The sequence below is a fragment of the Sciurus vulgaris genome (genome assembly GCF_902686455.1).
Source record: "Sciurus vulgaris genome assembly, chromosome: 19".
In the NCBI taxonomy this organism is placed as follows: domain Eukaryota; kingdom Metazoa; phylum Chordata; class Mammalia; order Rodentia; family Sciuridae; genus Sciurus; species Sciurus vulgaris.
Genome location: NC_136480.1, coordinates 2,078,377 through 2,097,032, shown reverse-complemented (window position 1 = coordinate 2,097,032; position 18,656 = coordinate 2,078,377). Strand labels below are relative to the sequence as shown.

Genomic DNA, 18,656 nt, shown 5'->3' with positions numbered 1-18,656 from the left:
TCCCAGGTCGGTTTCCTCAACCTCCACCACTCCCTCCATCTTTTCACCATTCTCAACACCTGTTTCTGGAATATATCGATTTCCTTCAAGTACAATACCTCTGTGTTGCCTGTTCTCTCTCTTCCCTAACTTTCTTTGTATCTGGCTCTTGTCATTTTTATAGCTCAGATGTCATCCAAGAAGACTTCCCTGACCACTGACTGTAAAGGAGCTTCCTACCCTACTGTTGCACATTTATTATTATTATTATTTTTAGAACCAGAGATTGAATCCAGGGGCCCTTCCTTAACCTCAGAGTCACATACCCATCCCTTTTTTTTTGTATGTTTTCTGTTTTGTTTTGTTTTGAGACAGCGTCTCACTAAGTTGCTGAGGCTGGCCTCCAACTTGCCATCCTCCTGCCTCAGCCTCCCAGGCCACTGAGATGACAGGCAGGCAGCACCATCGCCTGGCACACATTTACTATTTTCATAGTATTCATTTGTTTGAAATTTGCACTGATGATTGTGATTACTTGTTTATTGCCTCCCATTAGACTGTAAGCTCCTGGAGAATGAAGTTCACGTGGGATTCATTACTGTATCCCCAGAACCTAGAGGAATAATAAAAAGCAGTTCCTATTTCAGCATGTAGTGGCAGCCATGTTTTGTGCTAAGTCCTCCAAAGGTATTATTCAATCTTCTGTTTATCTATGAAACAATTAGAATTCTGTTAGCCCATTTTATAGATTAAGGAGAAGAGAAGTCACCTGTGGTCACTTAGCCACGGGCACACAGTTAATAAGTGGGAGAACTGGGATTGACGGTTAACCTCCCGCTGTTTGTAGAACTGCTGTTACTCTTCCTCCCACACCTGTGGATGGCACCTGGCAGGTTCTTTGTTCATGATTGTTCAGTCATTAAATGAATGAACACAGTGAAATCGACCAAATTTAAGTGCACGTAGTTAGGTGTAGGGGATTTAATTAGGTTGAGAAAAAGAGGTCTGACTTCTAGGCTTCTTGGGTGTGTGAACTTGGGTGAGCAAATTCTCTTTTGAGCCTCAGTCACCACATTTTTTAAAAAAGGGCGTGTGTGTGTGTGTGTGATCATTGTAGGTGCGGCCTGGGATAAGTCGAAGATGTAGAAAAAAGTGGCCAGAACACTGCAGGGTGCTTTGTGGGGCCTCTCCTAACAGGGGACGTGCCTTATTCAGTGCTACCAGGTAGCAGAATGTCTTGATGACCCGGCTGGCAAGGATGAGGTGGGTGGAGATGGCTTGTGTTGAAAGGTCAGAACCGGAGGTAGAATTTCAGAAGATGTCCTGGGTACACTTCAGTTCATAATTCTGCAAAGTGCAAAGTTCTCTTTAAAGATGGAGCATCAGCCTTTGAGAGGTTAAGGACTTCCCCTCCCAAGGTGTTGCCTGAGTAACTTCTGGGACTTTTGATCCTTCGGATGCAAAAAAACAGCTTTTTCTCCCTCCCACCCCAAGGATATATGTGAGGGCAGCCTTAAAATTTGTGACTTCTACCTCCACTTGACCTGACAGTGATGCTGGCGTCCCACTTAAGTTCATTAAAACTAGAAAGAGCTTTGAGATTGCTTCCTTTTCCAGTTGAGCAAGCTAATCAGAATCAATGACTGTGCAGAGATCCACAGTGAAGAGCACGGCCCCACATTAGCAAAGCCATGTCCTTTCTTCTGCTTGTATGGCTGGTTTGAAAGAGGAAGCTGGAAGGAAGGATGTTATGGTAATGAAGGGAGGGCCTTTTTTTGTTAGCAGAGTTACTTGAGGGTTGAGTTCACCTTGTCTTCAGGCTGGTGAGTAAAAATCAGTAAAAAAAAAAAAAAAAACCCTCAGGTTAAACAAAGCAGTTACCAGACTGAACAAATAAGAAGTTACCTTAATAGGATGTAGATGCCAAGGAAGCATCCCTGCCCCAGCTCCTTCAGAGAAAATCAAATATTCTTAGAGCCCACTTATATTTAATCCTGAGGTCCTGGTCCTAGAAAGTGCTCTAGTCCCTTTAAAATTAAGTGCTAGGGCCTTGTTCATTTGCATACTTATTTACATAAATCTACATAGGAGTTCAAGCCCTAATTCCATGGAAGGTAAAAGAAATTTAATTAATGTAAAAATGCTGCAATTACATTCAACTCCAGTGTTCAAAGCAGGCATGTGTGAAATTCAGAAAGATCGTTTCAATCAGTGCGCTTAACCTCACCCTGCAGTGGGTGGAGGCACGGCAGGCGGTCCTGTGTCTGGGCTTCTCTCCTCACCCGTGGGGCAGCCGCCTTGGTGACTGTCTGAGTTACCTGGCTTGTTAGGAGACTTCTCAGTTCTCCACTCTCCCCCTTTCTATCCGCTTTGTTCCCTGCTACTCCACTCACCTCAGGAACCTCCTTCCTCAGCCTCTGGGCAGGATCGGCCTTGTCTTCGTTGCTCCTGAGACTGGTTTTGGGTCACAGCAGAGGGGAGGACCCAGGAGCATGTGGTCAGATACACAGAAGACCGTCCCGAGACGGCCAGTGTGTCCTCAGCAGGTGTTCATTACTGCCACGTGGTCACTTGCCCAGCACCAGGCCTGGCCTTGCAGGGGCAGTAAAGAACAAAGCCAAGGTCCCTGCCATCATGGGGTCCCAGCCTCGTAGGGGGATGGACCACAAAGAAAGAAGGAGAAAAAGGCAAAAGAAAAAAAAAAAAACCTGCAAATGCTAAAGAGGAAATAAAGGGGGTGCAGAGTGACGGGGCTGATCCTGAGATGGAATGGCCAGGTGATGCCTCTGAGCAGGCGACCTTGGTGGCATGACCTAAGCCAACCTCGTGAGGCGTGATGGTCTAAGCACCGTGCCAGAGGACTGCTTCCGGTGTTTTACGTGCCGACCTTGAGAGAAATCGTGATCCCCAACTTAGGCGAGAGATCCCCATTGGAGAGCCGAGGAACGGGCTTGGCACAGGGACGCCACTCAAGGTCACAGTGAGCGAGTGGAAAGGCTGGAAGCTCAGGCTCTCTGACTCGGTAGCCTGCGCGCTTGGCAGTCACGGGTTAGAATGTTGGAGAAGGTTGACAGGGTGAGGCCAGACCGGTGGGCGTAGCTCGCCAGGCAAGGGGCAGACTCATCATCCTGATGCCCACTGCCACTCTTCGCTCAGGAGCAGAGTCGTCAAACACTTCATCGGGTGATGCTGATTTTTGTTTTCTCTTCAAAAACAACTTTATTGAGATACATTCACATATCATGCAGTTTGTTCCCTTCAATATGTTTGAGTAAATTTACAGAATTGGGCTGCTGCCACCCCAGTCCACTTTTAGGACATTGAGAAAACCTGAAAAGACCCCTCGTGCCTGCTTGCAATCATTCCCCATTTCCATCCCCAGAGGACCACGTTAGCCTCCGGCCCCTCTAGAAATTTGCCTTTTCTAGTTAATTCCTGTGAGTGGGTCATATATCTTTTATGTCTGGCTTCTTTTACTTGGCATGACAATTTGGGGTTTTGCTTGGTTTTTGTGGTGCTTGGAATGGAACCCATCCTGTTCTAGGCAAGCTCTGTACCACTGAGCCACACCCCCAGCCCTGTGTAAGGTTTTTTGATGTCGATTCATTGATGTTGCGTGTTGCCAGTAGTTTGTTCCTTTTTATTGCTGAACTGGATCCTGTGGTGTAGATTTTAGTTTAGTCACCAGTTGATGGGCACTGGGATTGTTTCCAGTTTTCATCTGTTGTGAATAATGCTGCGGTGGACATAACATGTACAAGTTACTTTTGTGCACGTTTTCATTTCTTATGGACAGATTTACGTGGGAGATGGAATGGCCTGATAATGCCTCTCTGAGAAGATGACATTGATATGTCCTAAGCTGGCCTAAGAGGAGATTTACTGGATCCTTTTCTTTTTTCTTTAACCAGGGATTGAACCCAGGGGTGCTTAACCACTGAGCCACATCCCCAGCCCTTTTTATATTGTATTTAGAAACAAGGTCTCCCTGAGTTGCTTAGGGCCTCACTAAATTGCAGAGGCTGGCCTCCAACTTTCAATCTTCCTGCTCAGCCTCCCAAGCCACTGTTTATGAATTTGGGGAGTTACATTGAACTTTTTAAGTAAACTGCCAGATTGTTAGCTAAAGCGGCTGTACCATTTCATATTTTTATCAGTAATATGTGAGGGTTCAAGTTAGCATCCTCACCACTACTTGGCATTGTCTTTTTAATTTTAGCAATTCTAGTGGCTGCAAAGTGGTGTTCCATTGTGGTTTGAATTTGCATTTGCTGGATGATGTTGAGCATCTTTCATGTGCTTATGTGCTATCCATATATTTTCTTTGGTGAAATGTGTATTCAGATCTTTTGCCTGTTTTTGGTTGTTGTTGTAGATGGTCAGAATGCCTTTATTTACAGCCCTGGACCCTTTTGCTTGTTTTTAATTGGGTTGTCTTTCTTTCCTTGTGTTATAACATTTCTTTATGACGGATGCAAACCCTTTATTACCTTCTGATTTGCAAATATTGTCTTCCAGCATGTGGCTTGTATTTTCATTCTCATAATGTTGTTTTGAAATGGAAATATTTATGATTTTGATGAAGTTTATCTTTTTAAAAAATTGTACTTTTGATGCTATATCTAAGAAATCTTTAGTTAACCTAAGGTCATGGAAATTTGCTATTTTTTTTCTTTCAAGAGTTTTATAGCTTTGGTTATTATATTTAGGCCTGTGATCTGTCTTGAGTTAATTTTCCTGTATGCTCAGTGGTAAGGCTCTAGAAATCAAGTCTTGACAAAATTTTGGAAATATGTTAGGTTTTGCTGACCAGTCACGACTCCTCAGTTTAGCTATAGCTGGTGAAAGCAACCATAGAGAATAGATAATGTGTTACTTTTTTGTGGGGATGAGTACCAGGGATTGATCCCAAGGGCACGAACTACTGAGCCACATCCCCAGCCCTATTTTGTATTCCATTTAGAGACAGGGTCTCAGTTGCTTAGTGCCTCGCTGTTGCTGAGGCTGGCTTTGAGCTTGTGATCCTCCTGCCTCAGCCTCCGAGCTTCTGGGATTACAGGCACGCACCACCACACCCCTGTGATAAAATGTTGGGTGTGGCTGTGTCTCAGCAATTTATTTACAACATCAAATGCTAGTAGAATTTGGCTTAAACACCAGTTTGCCAGACTCTGATCAAAACACATTTTTTTTTGCCAATCTTATTTTACCAAATCATTTTTTTTAAATGTACTTGGGAGATTGAAACCAGGGGCATGCTATCACGTTTATTTTTTATTTTGATAGAGTCTCTCAAAATTGCCCGGCTTGACCTTGACCTTGGGATCCTCCTGCCTCAGCCTCCAGAGTTGCTGGGTAATGGTCTCAGGCCCATGCCATAGCGAAGCACCCAAACTCTACATTTTGAAAAGACTATTTTTTCCCAGTTGTATTACTTTAGAACCATTGTGACAATCCACCGAGCATAAAAATAATGGTTTATTTCTGGACTTTCAATTCTGTTCCATTGATCTCTGTCTGTCCTTATGGCGCTACCACACTGTTAGGATTATTGCAGCTTTGTAGTTTCAAAATTGGGAAGTGTTCCGCCTCCGACTTTGTTCCTTTTCAAGATTGTTTTAGCTGTTCTGAGTCCTTTGCATTTCTATATGCATTTTAGGAGCAGTTTGTCAACTTCTGTAGAAAAGCCTGTTGGGATTTTGATAGGATTTGTGTTGAATCTGTAGATTACTTTGGGGAAGAATTGCCATTTTAACAATATGGAGTCTTCCAGTCTGTGAATATCAAATATCTCCCTCTTTATTAGATCTTCCTTAGTTTTTCTCAGCAATGTTTTGTACTTTCAGCATTATACATCTTGCACTTTTTCCTTAAATTCATTCCCACGCGGCCCAGTGCGGTGGTGCATGCGTAATCAGTCCCAACAACTCAGGGGACCCAGGACTCGTCTCAAAATTAAAAGAGGACTGGGGATGTGGTTCACTGGTAGAGTGCCCCTGCGTTCACTGTCTAGTACCCAAAAAGAAAAATAATAATTCCCAAGTGTTTTATTCTATTATATAGTATTGCGAATGAAATTGTTTTCTCAGTTTCATCTTGGGATTTGTCATTGCTAGTATAAAGAAATAGTGTTGATTCTTTTGAATATTGGTCTTGTATCTCCCTGACTTGGTTGAACTCATTTACAAGTTCTAGTAGTTACTTTGTTGATTCCTTAAGGTGTTTTATTGGTAGGATCATGTTTGCAAATAAGGACCATCTTTCTTCTTTCTTTCCAGCCTGAATACCCTTTCCTCTTGTCTATTGTATTGGTGAGAACCAGCAGTACAATATTGGACAGCCGTGGGGCGAGCAGTGTCTGTTTTTATCATTAAACATGTTAGCTGTAGGTTTTATGTAGCTGCTTTTTATCAGATTGCTGCTTTTGCCTTTTGTAGAGTGTGTGGCTTAGTGCTGTGTGCGTTTTGGATTCCGTGCTTGTATTAATGGACCGACAGTCCCCGTAGCCACGCTGGCAGTTGTGTAGCAGCTGTGCAGGAGACTTTGACCCTTCGTGGCTTTCATACAGACTTGATTCATGTTTGTGAGGCACACTTTCTTTTCTACCATGCTGTTGTCCAGCTGTGTTTCCGAGCTTGCCTCAAATGTCTCAGTGTGAACGTGATGCGGACCGTCATGTTGTTTTGCGTTACTACTTCTGCCTGCGGGTTCTTTATCTTTCTTTTGTTCTTGTTTGATTTCTATTGCTGTGCCTGGGATCCTGTCCCATCTGTAACGTCTGCCTTTTGGTTGTATCTTTCCTCTTACTTTACTTGCTTAAAGTCCGTGTTTTAAACGAGATCTCAGAGGACCTGGACTTAGACCTTGACACTTAAGAGGGGTCAGTCTTCCTCCTGTGCAAGATGGAGGTGGCCACGTGGCATCTCCATGCATCCATTTAACACAGGTGTCCCAAAGGGCTTAGATCACAAGTCTTTTCCAGTCTTCAGTTTGAAAGCTCTACTTGGCTAACCACTTGGGTGAGTGCAGTTTGATGGAGCCGCAACAGGAAATGCCAACTTGGAAAGCCAGGAAACAGGCGGCCAACTTCTTCTTTCCAGTGAATGGTGTCTGCGTTCGAATTTCAAGTCCAGCGAACATTGCTGAATACACACCCTGTGCCAGTCCCTGGGCTAGGTACTCCCGCATATGTTATTCTTTTTGATGCTGCCAAAACATATCACATCTTCTGACACGTGTTGAGGTATTAGAAAACAAAGTAGAGCAAATTCTTCAGGGAAGCAGAATGCTTTAGGTTTCTGTGACTTTCCTCCTCTGCTGCCATATGAAGGCCCAGACACCTGTGTGTAGACTCCCCCCTGGTGCCCTCTGTTCCCCTGGCTTGGAGATGCCCAAACTCACTGTCGCTGTGTGTAGATGATCAGAAGATCATCCTTACAACTGTGCTGTCAGCCACACATGAAAGACAGATTGAGCAACTCTCAGGGGCTTGTTTGAACATCAGTGTAAGCAGTAACAAAACTGAAACAGTACCAAGTCACAGTGATCTCCCCCTGGCCTTGTGACTTCCGGAACAGCCCTCCGATGAGATGAAAGGCCCTTGGAGCAATCCTTAACTCTACCCCAGCGCGGTGTCTTGGGTCTTTCTGTGTAAAAGGTGGGTCTATAAGAATACACATTGAGGGCTGGGGAGGTAGCTCAGTTGGTAGGGTCCTTGCATTGCAAGCACCGCAAAAAGAAAAAAAAAAAAGGTACATTGAGGGGTAGTTGTTAGTTTTAACTCTGACTAAGCTCATCTTGGGCTGGTTCCCTCATTTGGGAAGTAAAGGTGTGTGCCGGGAGACCACCCCTGTCCCTCTGGTGGCAAGTGCCACCTCAGCACAGCTGGAGGAGGGTCTCCGTGTGGTCTTCCACAGCAGTGCTGGTGTCCGGGATCAGATTGTCCTCTCTGCCCTTTCTCTGTCCTCTACCACCTCCACGGTGTTCCCCGGCTCAGCCCTTTGTCTCCTCTGGCCATTCTCTTCCATCCTCACTCATGAGCCGATGACTTCTGGATTCCAGCCATCCAACGCAGAGCTGTCCCAAATGTCCCGTGCCGTCTCTCCTTCCACGTCCCATGTCCTGTGGGTGCATCTCATTTCCTACAGCCAATGGCACCTGCCTGCACCCTGCCCCCCGCCTCCTATGGAAATGACCTGTTTCTTTTTTATTTGTGCTTTTTAGTTACACATGACAGTAGAATGCATTTTGACAGATTATACGTAGATAGAATGTAGCTTATTTATTGAGGACCCCTCTCTTGTGGTTGTACATAATGCTGCCATGTACCCTGGTCATGTATTCAAATACAAGGCCAGAAAAGTTGTGTTCTGTCTTTTCTGTTCCCCTCCTCACTCCCTTCCCTTCATTTCCCTTTGTCTAATCCAATGGATTTCGTTATTCCTCTCCCCAACCTTCCTTGTTATGGGCTAGCATCCGCAAATCAGAGAAAACATTCAGCCTTTGGTTTTGGGGACTGGCTTATTTTACTTAGCATGATATTTTCCAATTCCATCTGTTTACTGGCAAATGCCAGTATTCATTCTTCTTCATGGCTGAGTGATATTCCATTGTGTACATATACACCATGTTTTCTTTATTCAGTCATCTGCTGAAGGACTCCTAAGCTTTTTCCATAGCTTGGCTATTGTGAGTTGAACTGCTGTAAATATTCATGTGGCTGCGTCACTGTAGTATGCTGATTCTAAGTCCTTTGGGTACAGGCCAAGGAGTGGGATAGCTGGGTCAAATGGTGGGTCCATTCCAAGTTTTCTGAGGAATCTTCATACTACTTTCCAGAGTGGTCGCACCCATTTGCAGTCCCAGCCATGGATGAGTGTGCCTCTCTCCCCGCATCCTCGCCAGCATCTATTGTTGCTTGTATTCTTGATCGCTGCCATTCTGCCTGGAGTGAGATGGAATCTTAGTGCGGTTTTGATTTGCAGGATGACCTGTTTCTTAGGTCGTGAGTGACTCCAGCTTCCAGCCTCTCAACCAGCAAACCCGCGGTCACCCCACACTCCTCTTCTGCTTTGCGTTCAGCGACAGGTTCTGACCTTTACCTTCCGCGAGTTTCTCAGCTCTGTGCCCCGCTCCTTCCTCCTAAGCTCCTTGTCTCAGTCGAGGCCCAGGCCGCCTCTCCTTGACCATCAGACCCCACCTCCTCTCTCCCCGTAGGCTTGCTTTTCACAGAGCAGTGCTTCCTGGTGCTACCAGGGCAGTTTGTTTTAAAGGCAGAGTTTACTTCTGCACAGTTTTCAAGCAAATGGTCATGAAATTTAGACAGTCCAGAAGGAGGTGGGCGCGTGGTGGGAAAGCACATCTCCCCGGGCCTGTTCCCCCAGTCCTGCTGGACTCCCACTCTGGTGTCGGAGTGTCAAAGCCAATTGTGTCACATCCTTGGCTTCTCTTTGCCTCTGGGTGAAGGGCTGGCGCCCGGGCCTGTCTCAGGAGGCTGTCCACGTGTTGGTGCCGCTTTTTGCCCCCACTGTGCATCTCAGCAGGGGCCCTTGCTCCTGCCATGCCTCTGCGCTGTGATTCCACTGCCCGTCTGTGGTCCTTCGCTCGCCCTCTTTGGCTAAATCCCTTTTCTTCCTGAGGACCACCTGCCGCCTGTCACCCTCAGACGGTGTTCACTCACTGCCCTGGGCCGAGTGATCTCTTCCACGCTTACTGCCCCCCAGGCCCGCGAGCAGGAGCCACATCTCGCCCATCTTCCCGCCCCCATTACCCAGCCCTGAGCCTGGCACCACTCAGTGAAATACCTGCCGGAGAGAATTTTCAGTCACTGGCTGTTTTTCTTGCCCCCAGCCACGAGTCCAGAAACTGTATGATATTAATAGGTTTGAATTAATTGCCACTATTTAAAAAAAAATGGGAGGCTTTACATAAATTGGATTTTTAGCTCTTCTGGAAAAAAAAAGACTGAAAGTCTGGGCTGTTCCCATATGGCCACGCTTTGTCAGAGTTTCGGGGTGGCTGCCCTCCTGAGGTGACGCGTGTGTGCACTGTCACCACCACCCGGTCCTCACGCTCCCCCCCCCCTTTCTTTACAGGACTGTTCTGTTGGTTTCCATCTTCTGCTTGACACCTGTGTCACATGGGTCTGCCACGCCTGGGGCAGGAGGTCTCCGGGGGCTGTCCTTGTCCTGCCATTCTGGGATCCAAATCTGTGGCAAGCAGCCGGTGGGTCTAATTTCAGCTCTGAGAAAGCCGAGGACTAGGGAGGAAAATCTCCAAGGCAACAGCCTTCGACAGGGAGAGGAGGAATCTTTTTAGGATCCCAGAATCGAGCAGTTTCTGTCAGAATCGGATGCCCTGACAGACTCGGGCTCCTGACAAGCTCGTTGTCTGGAAATCGGCCTTGTGGGTGCGTGGCCAACCCCACCCCACCCTCTCTGCCCGCAGGGGCCATCAGCCGAGGCTGGGAACAGGCAGGGAATGGGCTTGGTCTCCCCTCGTTGGCCCGGGCTTGGCACGATGCCCGGCCCCCAGAGTGTCCTCAGGAACCGTGGTGCTGGGTGGACAGTGGGGCTCTGGGCCTGGCCCAGCTGCTAATGCCCTGCGCACCCCGGGCCAGCTCCCTTGCTTAGCATCGCACTTTCTCCATTCTTAGATTGAGGTGGTGACCCTGCTCCTGCCCATAAGGGAGCCGATGCCTCCCGAGCTGCCACAGCTGCCTCCTCGTGGCTACTTCTCAAACGTGCCCAGAGAGTGACATTTTAAGTTTAAAAGTGTGCTCGTTTTCATGACACCTGACAGGTTCAGTCAAACAGGTTCTTTGTGATGAGATGCTCTTCCATCCACTTTCCGGGGCTCCATAAAGCGCCGTTAATGGAGGTCAGGAGACTTGCAGATCATTTTCTTTTCCCTGAATCCGCCCTCCTATAACAATGGTCTCTCCTCACCCCTGAGGAGCTCCCCGTGACTTGTTCCCCTTGTGCGGGAGTCACTGTTAAGTGCCCGGGGCTTGGGTTCAAGTCTCAGCCCTGGCGCTCAGGACGTCTGCGACCATGGGTGAGTGGTCCAGCCTCCCGACTCTGCCCTCCGTCTGTACCGTGGTGGTACTCAGGGAGTGCACTGGGCCCAGAGCTTGCCATGTGGAGCGTGCTCAAGGAATAGTAAGTCACAGTTGCTTTTATCATTAGCTCTAAATAGGCGCCCCTGTCTTCTCGCCGGGGTTGATTTCCTGTGCTGCAGCTGTGAGCTGCGTGGCCCCCTTCTGGAGTGTGGTGGAAACACACCCTTTCTCTGGTCCGTCTTGGCTCTTTTACCCCAGGGATTCCCTGACTGCTTCCTCCAGATGCAACCTCCTTCAGCTCCTGCGCGACCTCTCTGCCTGTGGAATGGAGCTGCTTGGATGCTTAGAACACAGCGCGGTTCTCAGCTCAGCGTCGCCGCCTCCTTTCCAGCAAGCCGGCTTGGAGCCTTGCTGCCATCTCTTTCGTCTATTACTTTATGACTTTTTCTTCTTGCGAAATGCATCTTATTTTTAAATGCCAACTGTTCACAATTCCTCATGAATCCTCTCAGACTTTTTCCAAGCCTATATATACAAGTGTACCCTTTCCTTTTTTATTGCACAAATGAGATCATATTATATATACTATTCTGCAAGTTGCTTTTTTCACCTGCCCCTTGCCTTCAGACGGATGCCAGGTCTTAGGTAATTGCTTACCTAATTGTCTTTTATACCCCTTCTCTCCCCGCCGTGGTCCTGCTGCTGGTAACATATTTTCGGCCCTCTTACTACTGTGGTGACCGCCCTTCCTCCAGCCCCTTTACGATCACATTCCCTCTTCCTGCTTTGCCAGACTCTCTGGTGCAAAGAGCCCATCCTGACTGCATCTCTGTTCAGGAACTTTCTGTGGCTCCCCGTGGACTGCAGAATAAATTCCAGCCTCCTTGAAACTCAGGAGGAGCCCTCAGCGGATGGAACCTAGTGGTGGAACCCTTTCCCATCTCTCCAGCTTCATGCACCTGTGTCACGCCATCAGGTGACCCTCAGGGCTTCTCTGATGGCCCTGTCCTGCTGCTCCCATCCTGACCCCGGAAGGCTGTGGAGGCTCCCAGACCCGCCCTTCTCTGTGGTCGTCCCTAGAGGCTGGCTTCCTGCTGGCTGTGGTTGCACTTGGAGTTCTGGCCTTGAACCTCCTGGGGCACTAGAGCCGAGCTCTGCCTGCTTCGTGGCTCATTTTCTGTTTGTCTTACCTGCTCCATTTGACCGTAAGCACCTTTTCATTTTTGTTTGTTCGTTTCAGACATCCATGACCATGCGTTTAGACATGTCATACATACATGGAGTATCGTGTCCTATTCTTGCGGTTGGACATGACGTGGAGTTTCCCAGGTCGTGTGTTCATATGTGAACGTAGAAAAGTGATGTCCGGTTTGACTGTAAGCACTCTGAGTACAAAGTTGATGGCTAACTCTTTTTCTGCTTGTCATTTGGCTAAGTTCACTGAAGGCCCGTGTGTTAGAGGTCTGGTCGTCAGCCCGTGGCACTTGTGGGAGGTGATGGAACCTTTGGGGGGTGTGCCTTTGAAGGGGATTTGGGGAGCTGGTCTCTCCTCTGCTCTCTGAGCTCCCCAGCTGACCCGAATCGAACAGGCTTCCTGCAGCAGGCGCTCCCACCATGATGCACCATGCAAGTGACACAGGGCAAGTGACACGAACTGATATCTCTGAAACGGGAAGCTAGGCCGACCTTTCCTTCCTCCCTCTAAGTTGATTCGGTTGGGTAGTTTATCAGGAAGGCTAACAAACACAATGCTCCACTGTATGGGTGCGGTGTTATGGACCTGGGCCTTCGATAAACATTTAATTGAACAAATATTTGAGCATCTCCCATGTGCCAGGCACGTTTTTAGGCACCGAAGATGCAGCCAGAACAAAATAGAATCCTTGCTGCCATGGATGGAACTTGTATTCGGGAGTGACGGTACAGAAGTAGTCACCTGTATGTTAGGTCTGAAGAGCCCAGCAGAGCAGGGGACATCGTGAAGCATGGAGAGGGGAGGCGGCAAGATCTCATTCACGATTTCACAGAAGCACGTGGCGTTCCCGTGTGGCCCAGCCCACCTTGGACTCTGCAGTGTTCCTTGGCTTTTTCTCAGCTCTCTCAACGCCTCTGATTTTTATGGCCTTAGGTTCAGTGGGGTTTTTCCTTCCAGGGACTGTTGGAGCCCATGGATGCTGCTTATGAGCAGGTGCTTCTCCCCTTGGTCTCGATGCCCCAGGACAGGCGAGCACGGTGCTGAAGGTGCAGGCCCTGGACTCGGCTGCTCTGCCATGGGGCTGGCCTCCTCCTGGCCTGCTGGCCTGGGGCGAGTTCTCGCACCAAGTGGTACACTGTGCCACCACAGCCCCAAAGAACAGGCAAGCGGCGAGAGCTGAGTCTCTGAAACAGCGAGCCAGATCAACCCTTCCCTGCTCTTCGGTTGCTTACATCAGTGGACAGTGCAGTGAGCGCAGAAGAAGGCTGGCCAGTGGGTAGCGCGCGTTGGTGAGGGTTTCCGCGTACGGGTGTTTCCTCTCTTCTCGGTCACACTAGGTCAGTGGGACACTGCTCGTTCCTGTTGTGGTTCTCCCGTCCATCATGTTCAGTGCTCACTGGGGTTTGTCCAAGTAGCGCCTTGTCCCCAGTCACATGACTCGCCCGTAGACTACATGGTTGAATAAAGGAAGCTCAGCTCTTGCGGGGGTACTTTCCTCTCGATCACAGTTGCTTTTGGGTGAGGGCAGGATTTGGGTTGTGGTCATTCGGTAGTGACCCTCAGGAAGACGAATCTGGGTGTCCAGAAGCATTTGCGGAGACAGAAGGGGGGAGGTCTCTGGGGTGGTGTGACTAGGTTGGCCCTCCAGTCCCTCCCTCACCTGTCCTTGCCTCTGACTTTTGCTGTCTTCCCAGAGATCTCTGCAAGTGCTGGCCCAGCATGCCATGGTGTTGCTGGGGAAAGGCCCCCCCTTCTCCTCGGCATTTTCCTGTCACTCGGGGGTGAGGGCAGGTCCAAGTTTGACCTGTAGGGCATCAGACCTACATGTGCTTTAAAAAGAATCTGCCCAGTTTAATTTTGTACCCATCATATATGAGAAGGGAAGGGACTTGCTCAAGCTCACAAAGTCACCTGCAGAACACCTAGGACTTTGGTTTGTAGTTTGTGGTCAGTCCTCACTATTCTTGTTTATTACTGATTATTGGTATATTCTATACGCCTGGTATGTGCTAGGTAGGGAGTCTCATGTGTGTCCAGCACTTTGTAGTTTCATTCAGTGGCTCGTACCCGCTCTTTACTTTGTGCCAACTCTTTCTGTGGAGGCTTCGTCGCCCCTTCACAACAGCCCTGTGGTCTGCCATTGAATCATCACCATCTCACAGATGAAGAGACTGATGTAGAGAGGAGAGTCCCCTCCCACCCACTCCCAGGCCAGGGTCACAGAGCTAGTGAACAGCTGAGCCGAGATCCACACTCAGGCCGGTCAGACTGCAAAGCCCTGGTCCTGAGCTGCCCAGTCCTGAGGGGGTCTACGTCTCACAGGTGACAGAAGTGCAGAGAAGGCAAAGAAGTGGGTCAAGGTCCTGCAGCCGGAGGGTCAAGGTCATGCAGCTGGAGGGCAGGCCTGTCTCTTCCCCTGCATGCTCTAGATTTGGCCCTCCCTCTGCCGACCATACAGGACCCTCTCTGGCCAGCTCTGATGGCACAGTGACCAGTGGGCTGTGCCACCAGGCACCCAACCCGTCTGGCTCTGGAGCCTGCCATTCTGGTTCGTGGGTACGGGGCGCACTGCCCAGATGGTGTTTATTCTCACATGACTACTGTGTGTGTATGTATATTTGTTGATCAAAAATATTACTCGCTGTATTTTGTAGCAACATTAAAAAATATTACAAATCTCTGGCTGCCAACAAGAATCTTGCCAATGTTTTCCTTAACCCCTCACCGTCCAAGCAGCGTGATTTCAGCCGGTGCCACCTGGGCTCGGACTAGCAGATCAGAGCCTCTGACTCACCTGCGTAGATCCTCGCTGTGGCCTCCTCTTGCCCTTGGATCAGATTCGAAGCTCCTTCCTGTCTCCCGGGGCTGGCACACCTTTGCCCACCCTCTGGCCTGATCATCTGGTCCCCCTCTCCCTTCCTGCCACACTGGCCTTCTGTTGTGCCCTGGCACTCGCCAGACTCGGGCTTCTCCGATGCTTTGCGCGTATTCTCCCCTCTGTCTGGAAAGCCGTCTGAGGTTGGTATGTGGTGGGGGCTCCTCATGCCAACGTGGCCTCCTGGAGGTGGCCTCCTGCCCACGTGGCCTGTGCGCCCCTGCACACTGTCAAGACTTGAATAACGTGTTTATTCCTGCGTAGCTCCTGTCACATCCTCGCTGATTTTTCAAAGCATATGTTTTAACATTTCTGAAACAGGGATGGCATATACTAGGTAGAATGTTAATTTCATTAGTGTGTCTTTTCCTCTCATCAGGCTGTAGAAAATGAGGCCGTGATTTAAATCGGTGGTGTTTGGGGTTAGACGAGAAAGGATGTGCGGAACCGGCGACTCGTCTGTTGTATTCTCGTCTCTCGTTAGCCTGCGTGAAGGCAAGGACCTGTGCATCCTTCATTGCTGTTACTGTTCCTAGAACTTGGCTGTTCCATAGCAGATACGACGGGAAAACGGGCAGTTGTGGTGCCTTGTTCCCTTGTGAGGCCCCTTCTCTGGTCCCCACATGGCCTGCACTGCTCCGGCCTCTGCGTGTTTCAGGGCCTGCTCTTCAGTCACGTGGCTCCTCCCATAGCTTGGATTGGATTATTGCCAGCTCTGATTGCCTCTTTCATGGAGATGTCACATGTCACCAGTGCCTCAGCCACACCCACATCGCTTCCAGGACCGCCCAAGGCTCCATGCTGTGCACTTGGGTGTCCACTCTTCATCCCCAGCTCCTCAAAGGACAGGTGCATTCTTTTTTGTCAGGGAGGGTGTACTGGGGATCGAACTCGGGCACTTGGCCACTGAGCCACCTCCCCAGCCCTGTTTTGTATTTTATTTAGAGACAGGGTCTCGCTGAGTTGCTTAGGGCCTCCCTAAGTTGCTGAAGCTGGCCTTGACCTTGAAATCCTCCTGCCTCAGCCTCCTGAGCCGCTGGGATGACAGACTTGTGCCACTGCGCCTGGCACTGGTACATTCTCGCAGGGTGAACCCCGATGCCCGTGGGGTGCTGATAAACTTCTAATAACTGGCTTCCCCTCCCCAAGAAAGATCACTGCTTTCCCACCCTCCTCTGTGGAGGAAATAGTCCCACTGTGGCCAGGGTCAGGCTGCCATTGGTAGTCACAGGATTTCTTCTGAATTTGGGAATCATCTCTGATGAGCCTGTCCTAGCACCCCATTAGGGTGCCCCCAAACGTGTCCGTTCAGCCTGTGTTCCCGCTTGCCCCGACTCGGGTCCGCACTGGCCTGGGAGAGCATTCCACTTCGCCCTTGCTGTCGCCTCACACCCAACCTGCGTCCCATGCTGACCCTCCGTGCGACCGATTCCAGCAAGAACCGGGCCTGGCGCCACGCTGGGGAGTTCATCCTGCACGTTCTAGGGCGTCAACTCGAGTCGGGGCTTGGCTGCGACAGTTGAGGAGCGCAGCAAGCAGGCAGTCTTGAAGTCTCCTTGCCTTTTATAATCTGAGTTTTCTTTTATATCTACGATCAAGCCCATGTGCTACCTTCTCAAAATAGTCTCTGTTCTTAATCTCCCTTTTCTGTCACTCTCACCCAAGTTCTTCCGCTAACTGGAGATCAAAACCCCTTTGTCTTTAGCTCTCTGCTCATCCATTCCTTAGAGGCAAGGCGACCACCAGGCAGAGCCTTTCATTCTGCGCTGCTGCCCAAGGCCCTTGTCACTTCCCAACCAAGGGCACGTCTAGGCCCACTGCACTGCTCCTGTACTGCCACTCAACTGGCCAAAGCAGTCCTCATGTCCCTTCTCTGCTCTGAAGCTTCTCCCATCTCCCCACACGCCTTCGGTCCCCTCTGCCGTGAGCACAGGGACCGCCTTCTGTGGCGGGTCCACTTTAACAGCCCCTGCCTTCCCAAAGGACGTTCGAGTGCAGGCTTGCGGTTTCTCCCGGCCCGTGTCTCCAGCACGGTTCCAGCCCCTGGGATGGGACTGTGTCCTTGTGCGGTTTTTGAGTGACATCCTGTTTGGGCTGCTCATTTTTGTCTTCGGTGGTGTCTCGGTCTCTAACAGCTTTGAGATACAATTTACATGTCATATGATTCACCCATTTAAAGTATGCAATTCAATTTTTTTTTTTTTTTTTTTTTGGCATTGCTAGGGATCGAACCCAGGTCCTCCTGTGTGCTAGGCAAGTGTTCTACTATGGAGCTGTATTCAGACGTGCACTACCACAATCCTATATATATATGTACACACACACACACACACATAATTTTTTTTTTTGAGTCAGGGTCCTGCCAAGTTACTTAGAACCTCACTAAGTTGCTGAGGCTGGCCTTGAACTTGCGATACTCCTGCCTCATCCTCCCGAGCCCCTGGGATGACAGGCATGCACCCACTGTGCCTGGCTTCTACAGTGAATTTTCAATAACATTTTCCACCTTCCCAAATATCCTTCCCCTATATCTGTCAGCTCCCCACCCCCCATTTCCCCCAGCCTGAGGCTAGCACTATCTACTTCTGTATCTGGAGATTTACGTAGTCTGGACATATATAACATATCACATAGAATGTGGCCTTTGGTATCTTCTTTAACTTGGCACAGTGTTTTCAAGATTCTTCCATGTGGTGGCATGTGCCATTATTTTCATGACCGAATAATATTCCTTGTATACATAGACTTCATTTTACTTATCCACTCATTAGTTGATGAAGGTGGGTTGTTTCCTTCTTGGCCATCATGGATAACGCTAATACGAATTAGTGTACAAATTCTTGTTTGGATGTTTTTGTTTCTCTCCAGTATACCTCTAGAGGTGAATTGCTGGATCCCGTGGTAGCTCTAGGTTTAATCTTTTATTGAACTTCCAGACTTTTTTCCACAGTGATTGACCCATTTTATATTCCAACCAGCGGTATATTAGGGTTCTGATCTTGTTACATCTTTGCACTTACTGTTTGACTTTGGGGGTCAGGGTGGGTACCAGGGATTGAACTCAGGGACCCTCGACCACTGAGCCACATCCCCAGCCCTTTTTTGTATTTATTTAGAGACAGGGTCTCACTGAGTTGCTTAGGGCCTTGCTAAGTTACTGAGGCTGACCTCCAACTTGGGATCCTCCTGCCTCAGCCTCCCAAGCCTCTGGGATTACAGGTGAGTGCCACTAATCCTTGTCTTGACTTTTTGATTCCATCTGTCTTAGTGGATGTGAAGTGACATCTCGTTGTGGTTTGATTTTACATTTCTCTAATGGCAGATGATATAGAGCTACTTCAGGAAGTTCTCTTCAGGTCCTGTGCCCAGTGTTTAGTCAGCTTCACATGACTATAATGAAATACTTGAGATAATTAGCTTATGAAGAGGAAATGTTCATTGTAGCTCACTGTTTTGGACGTTCTGTTCTGTGAATGATCGGCCTTGTTGTTTTGCGCCTATGGCAAGAGTCACGTTATGGTAGGGCAGATCGTTCACATGATAAGCCA

General features: G+C 48.8%; 1 protein-coding gene across 1 annotated transcript in view; it reads left to right on the top strand.

Moving 5' to 3' along the window:
* CHCHD6 (coiled-coil-helix-coiled-coil-helix domain containing 6) overlaps window positions 1-18,656 on the top strand; it is a 224,644-nt gene that overhangs the window by 1,145 nt on the left and 204,843 nt on the right. The window lies entirely within an intron of this gene.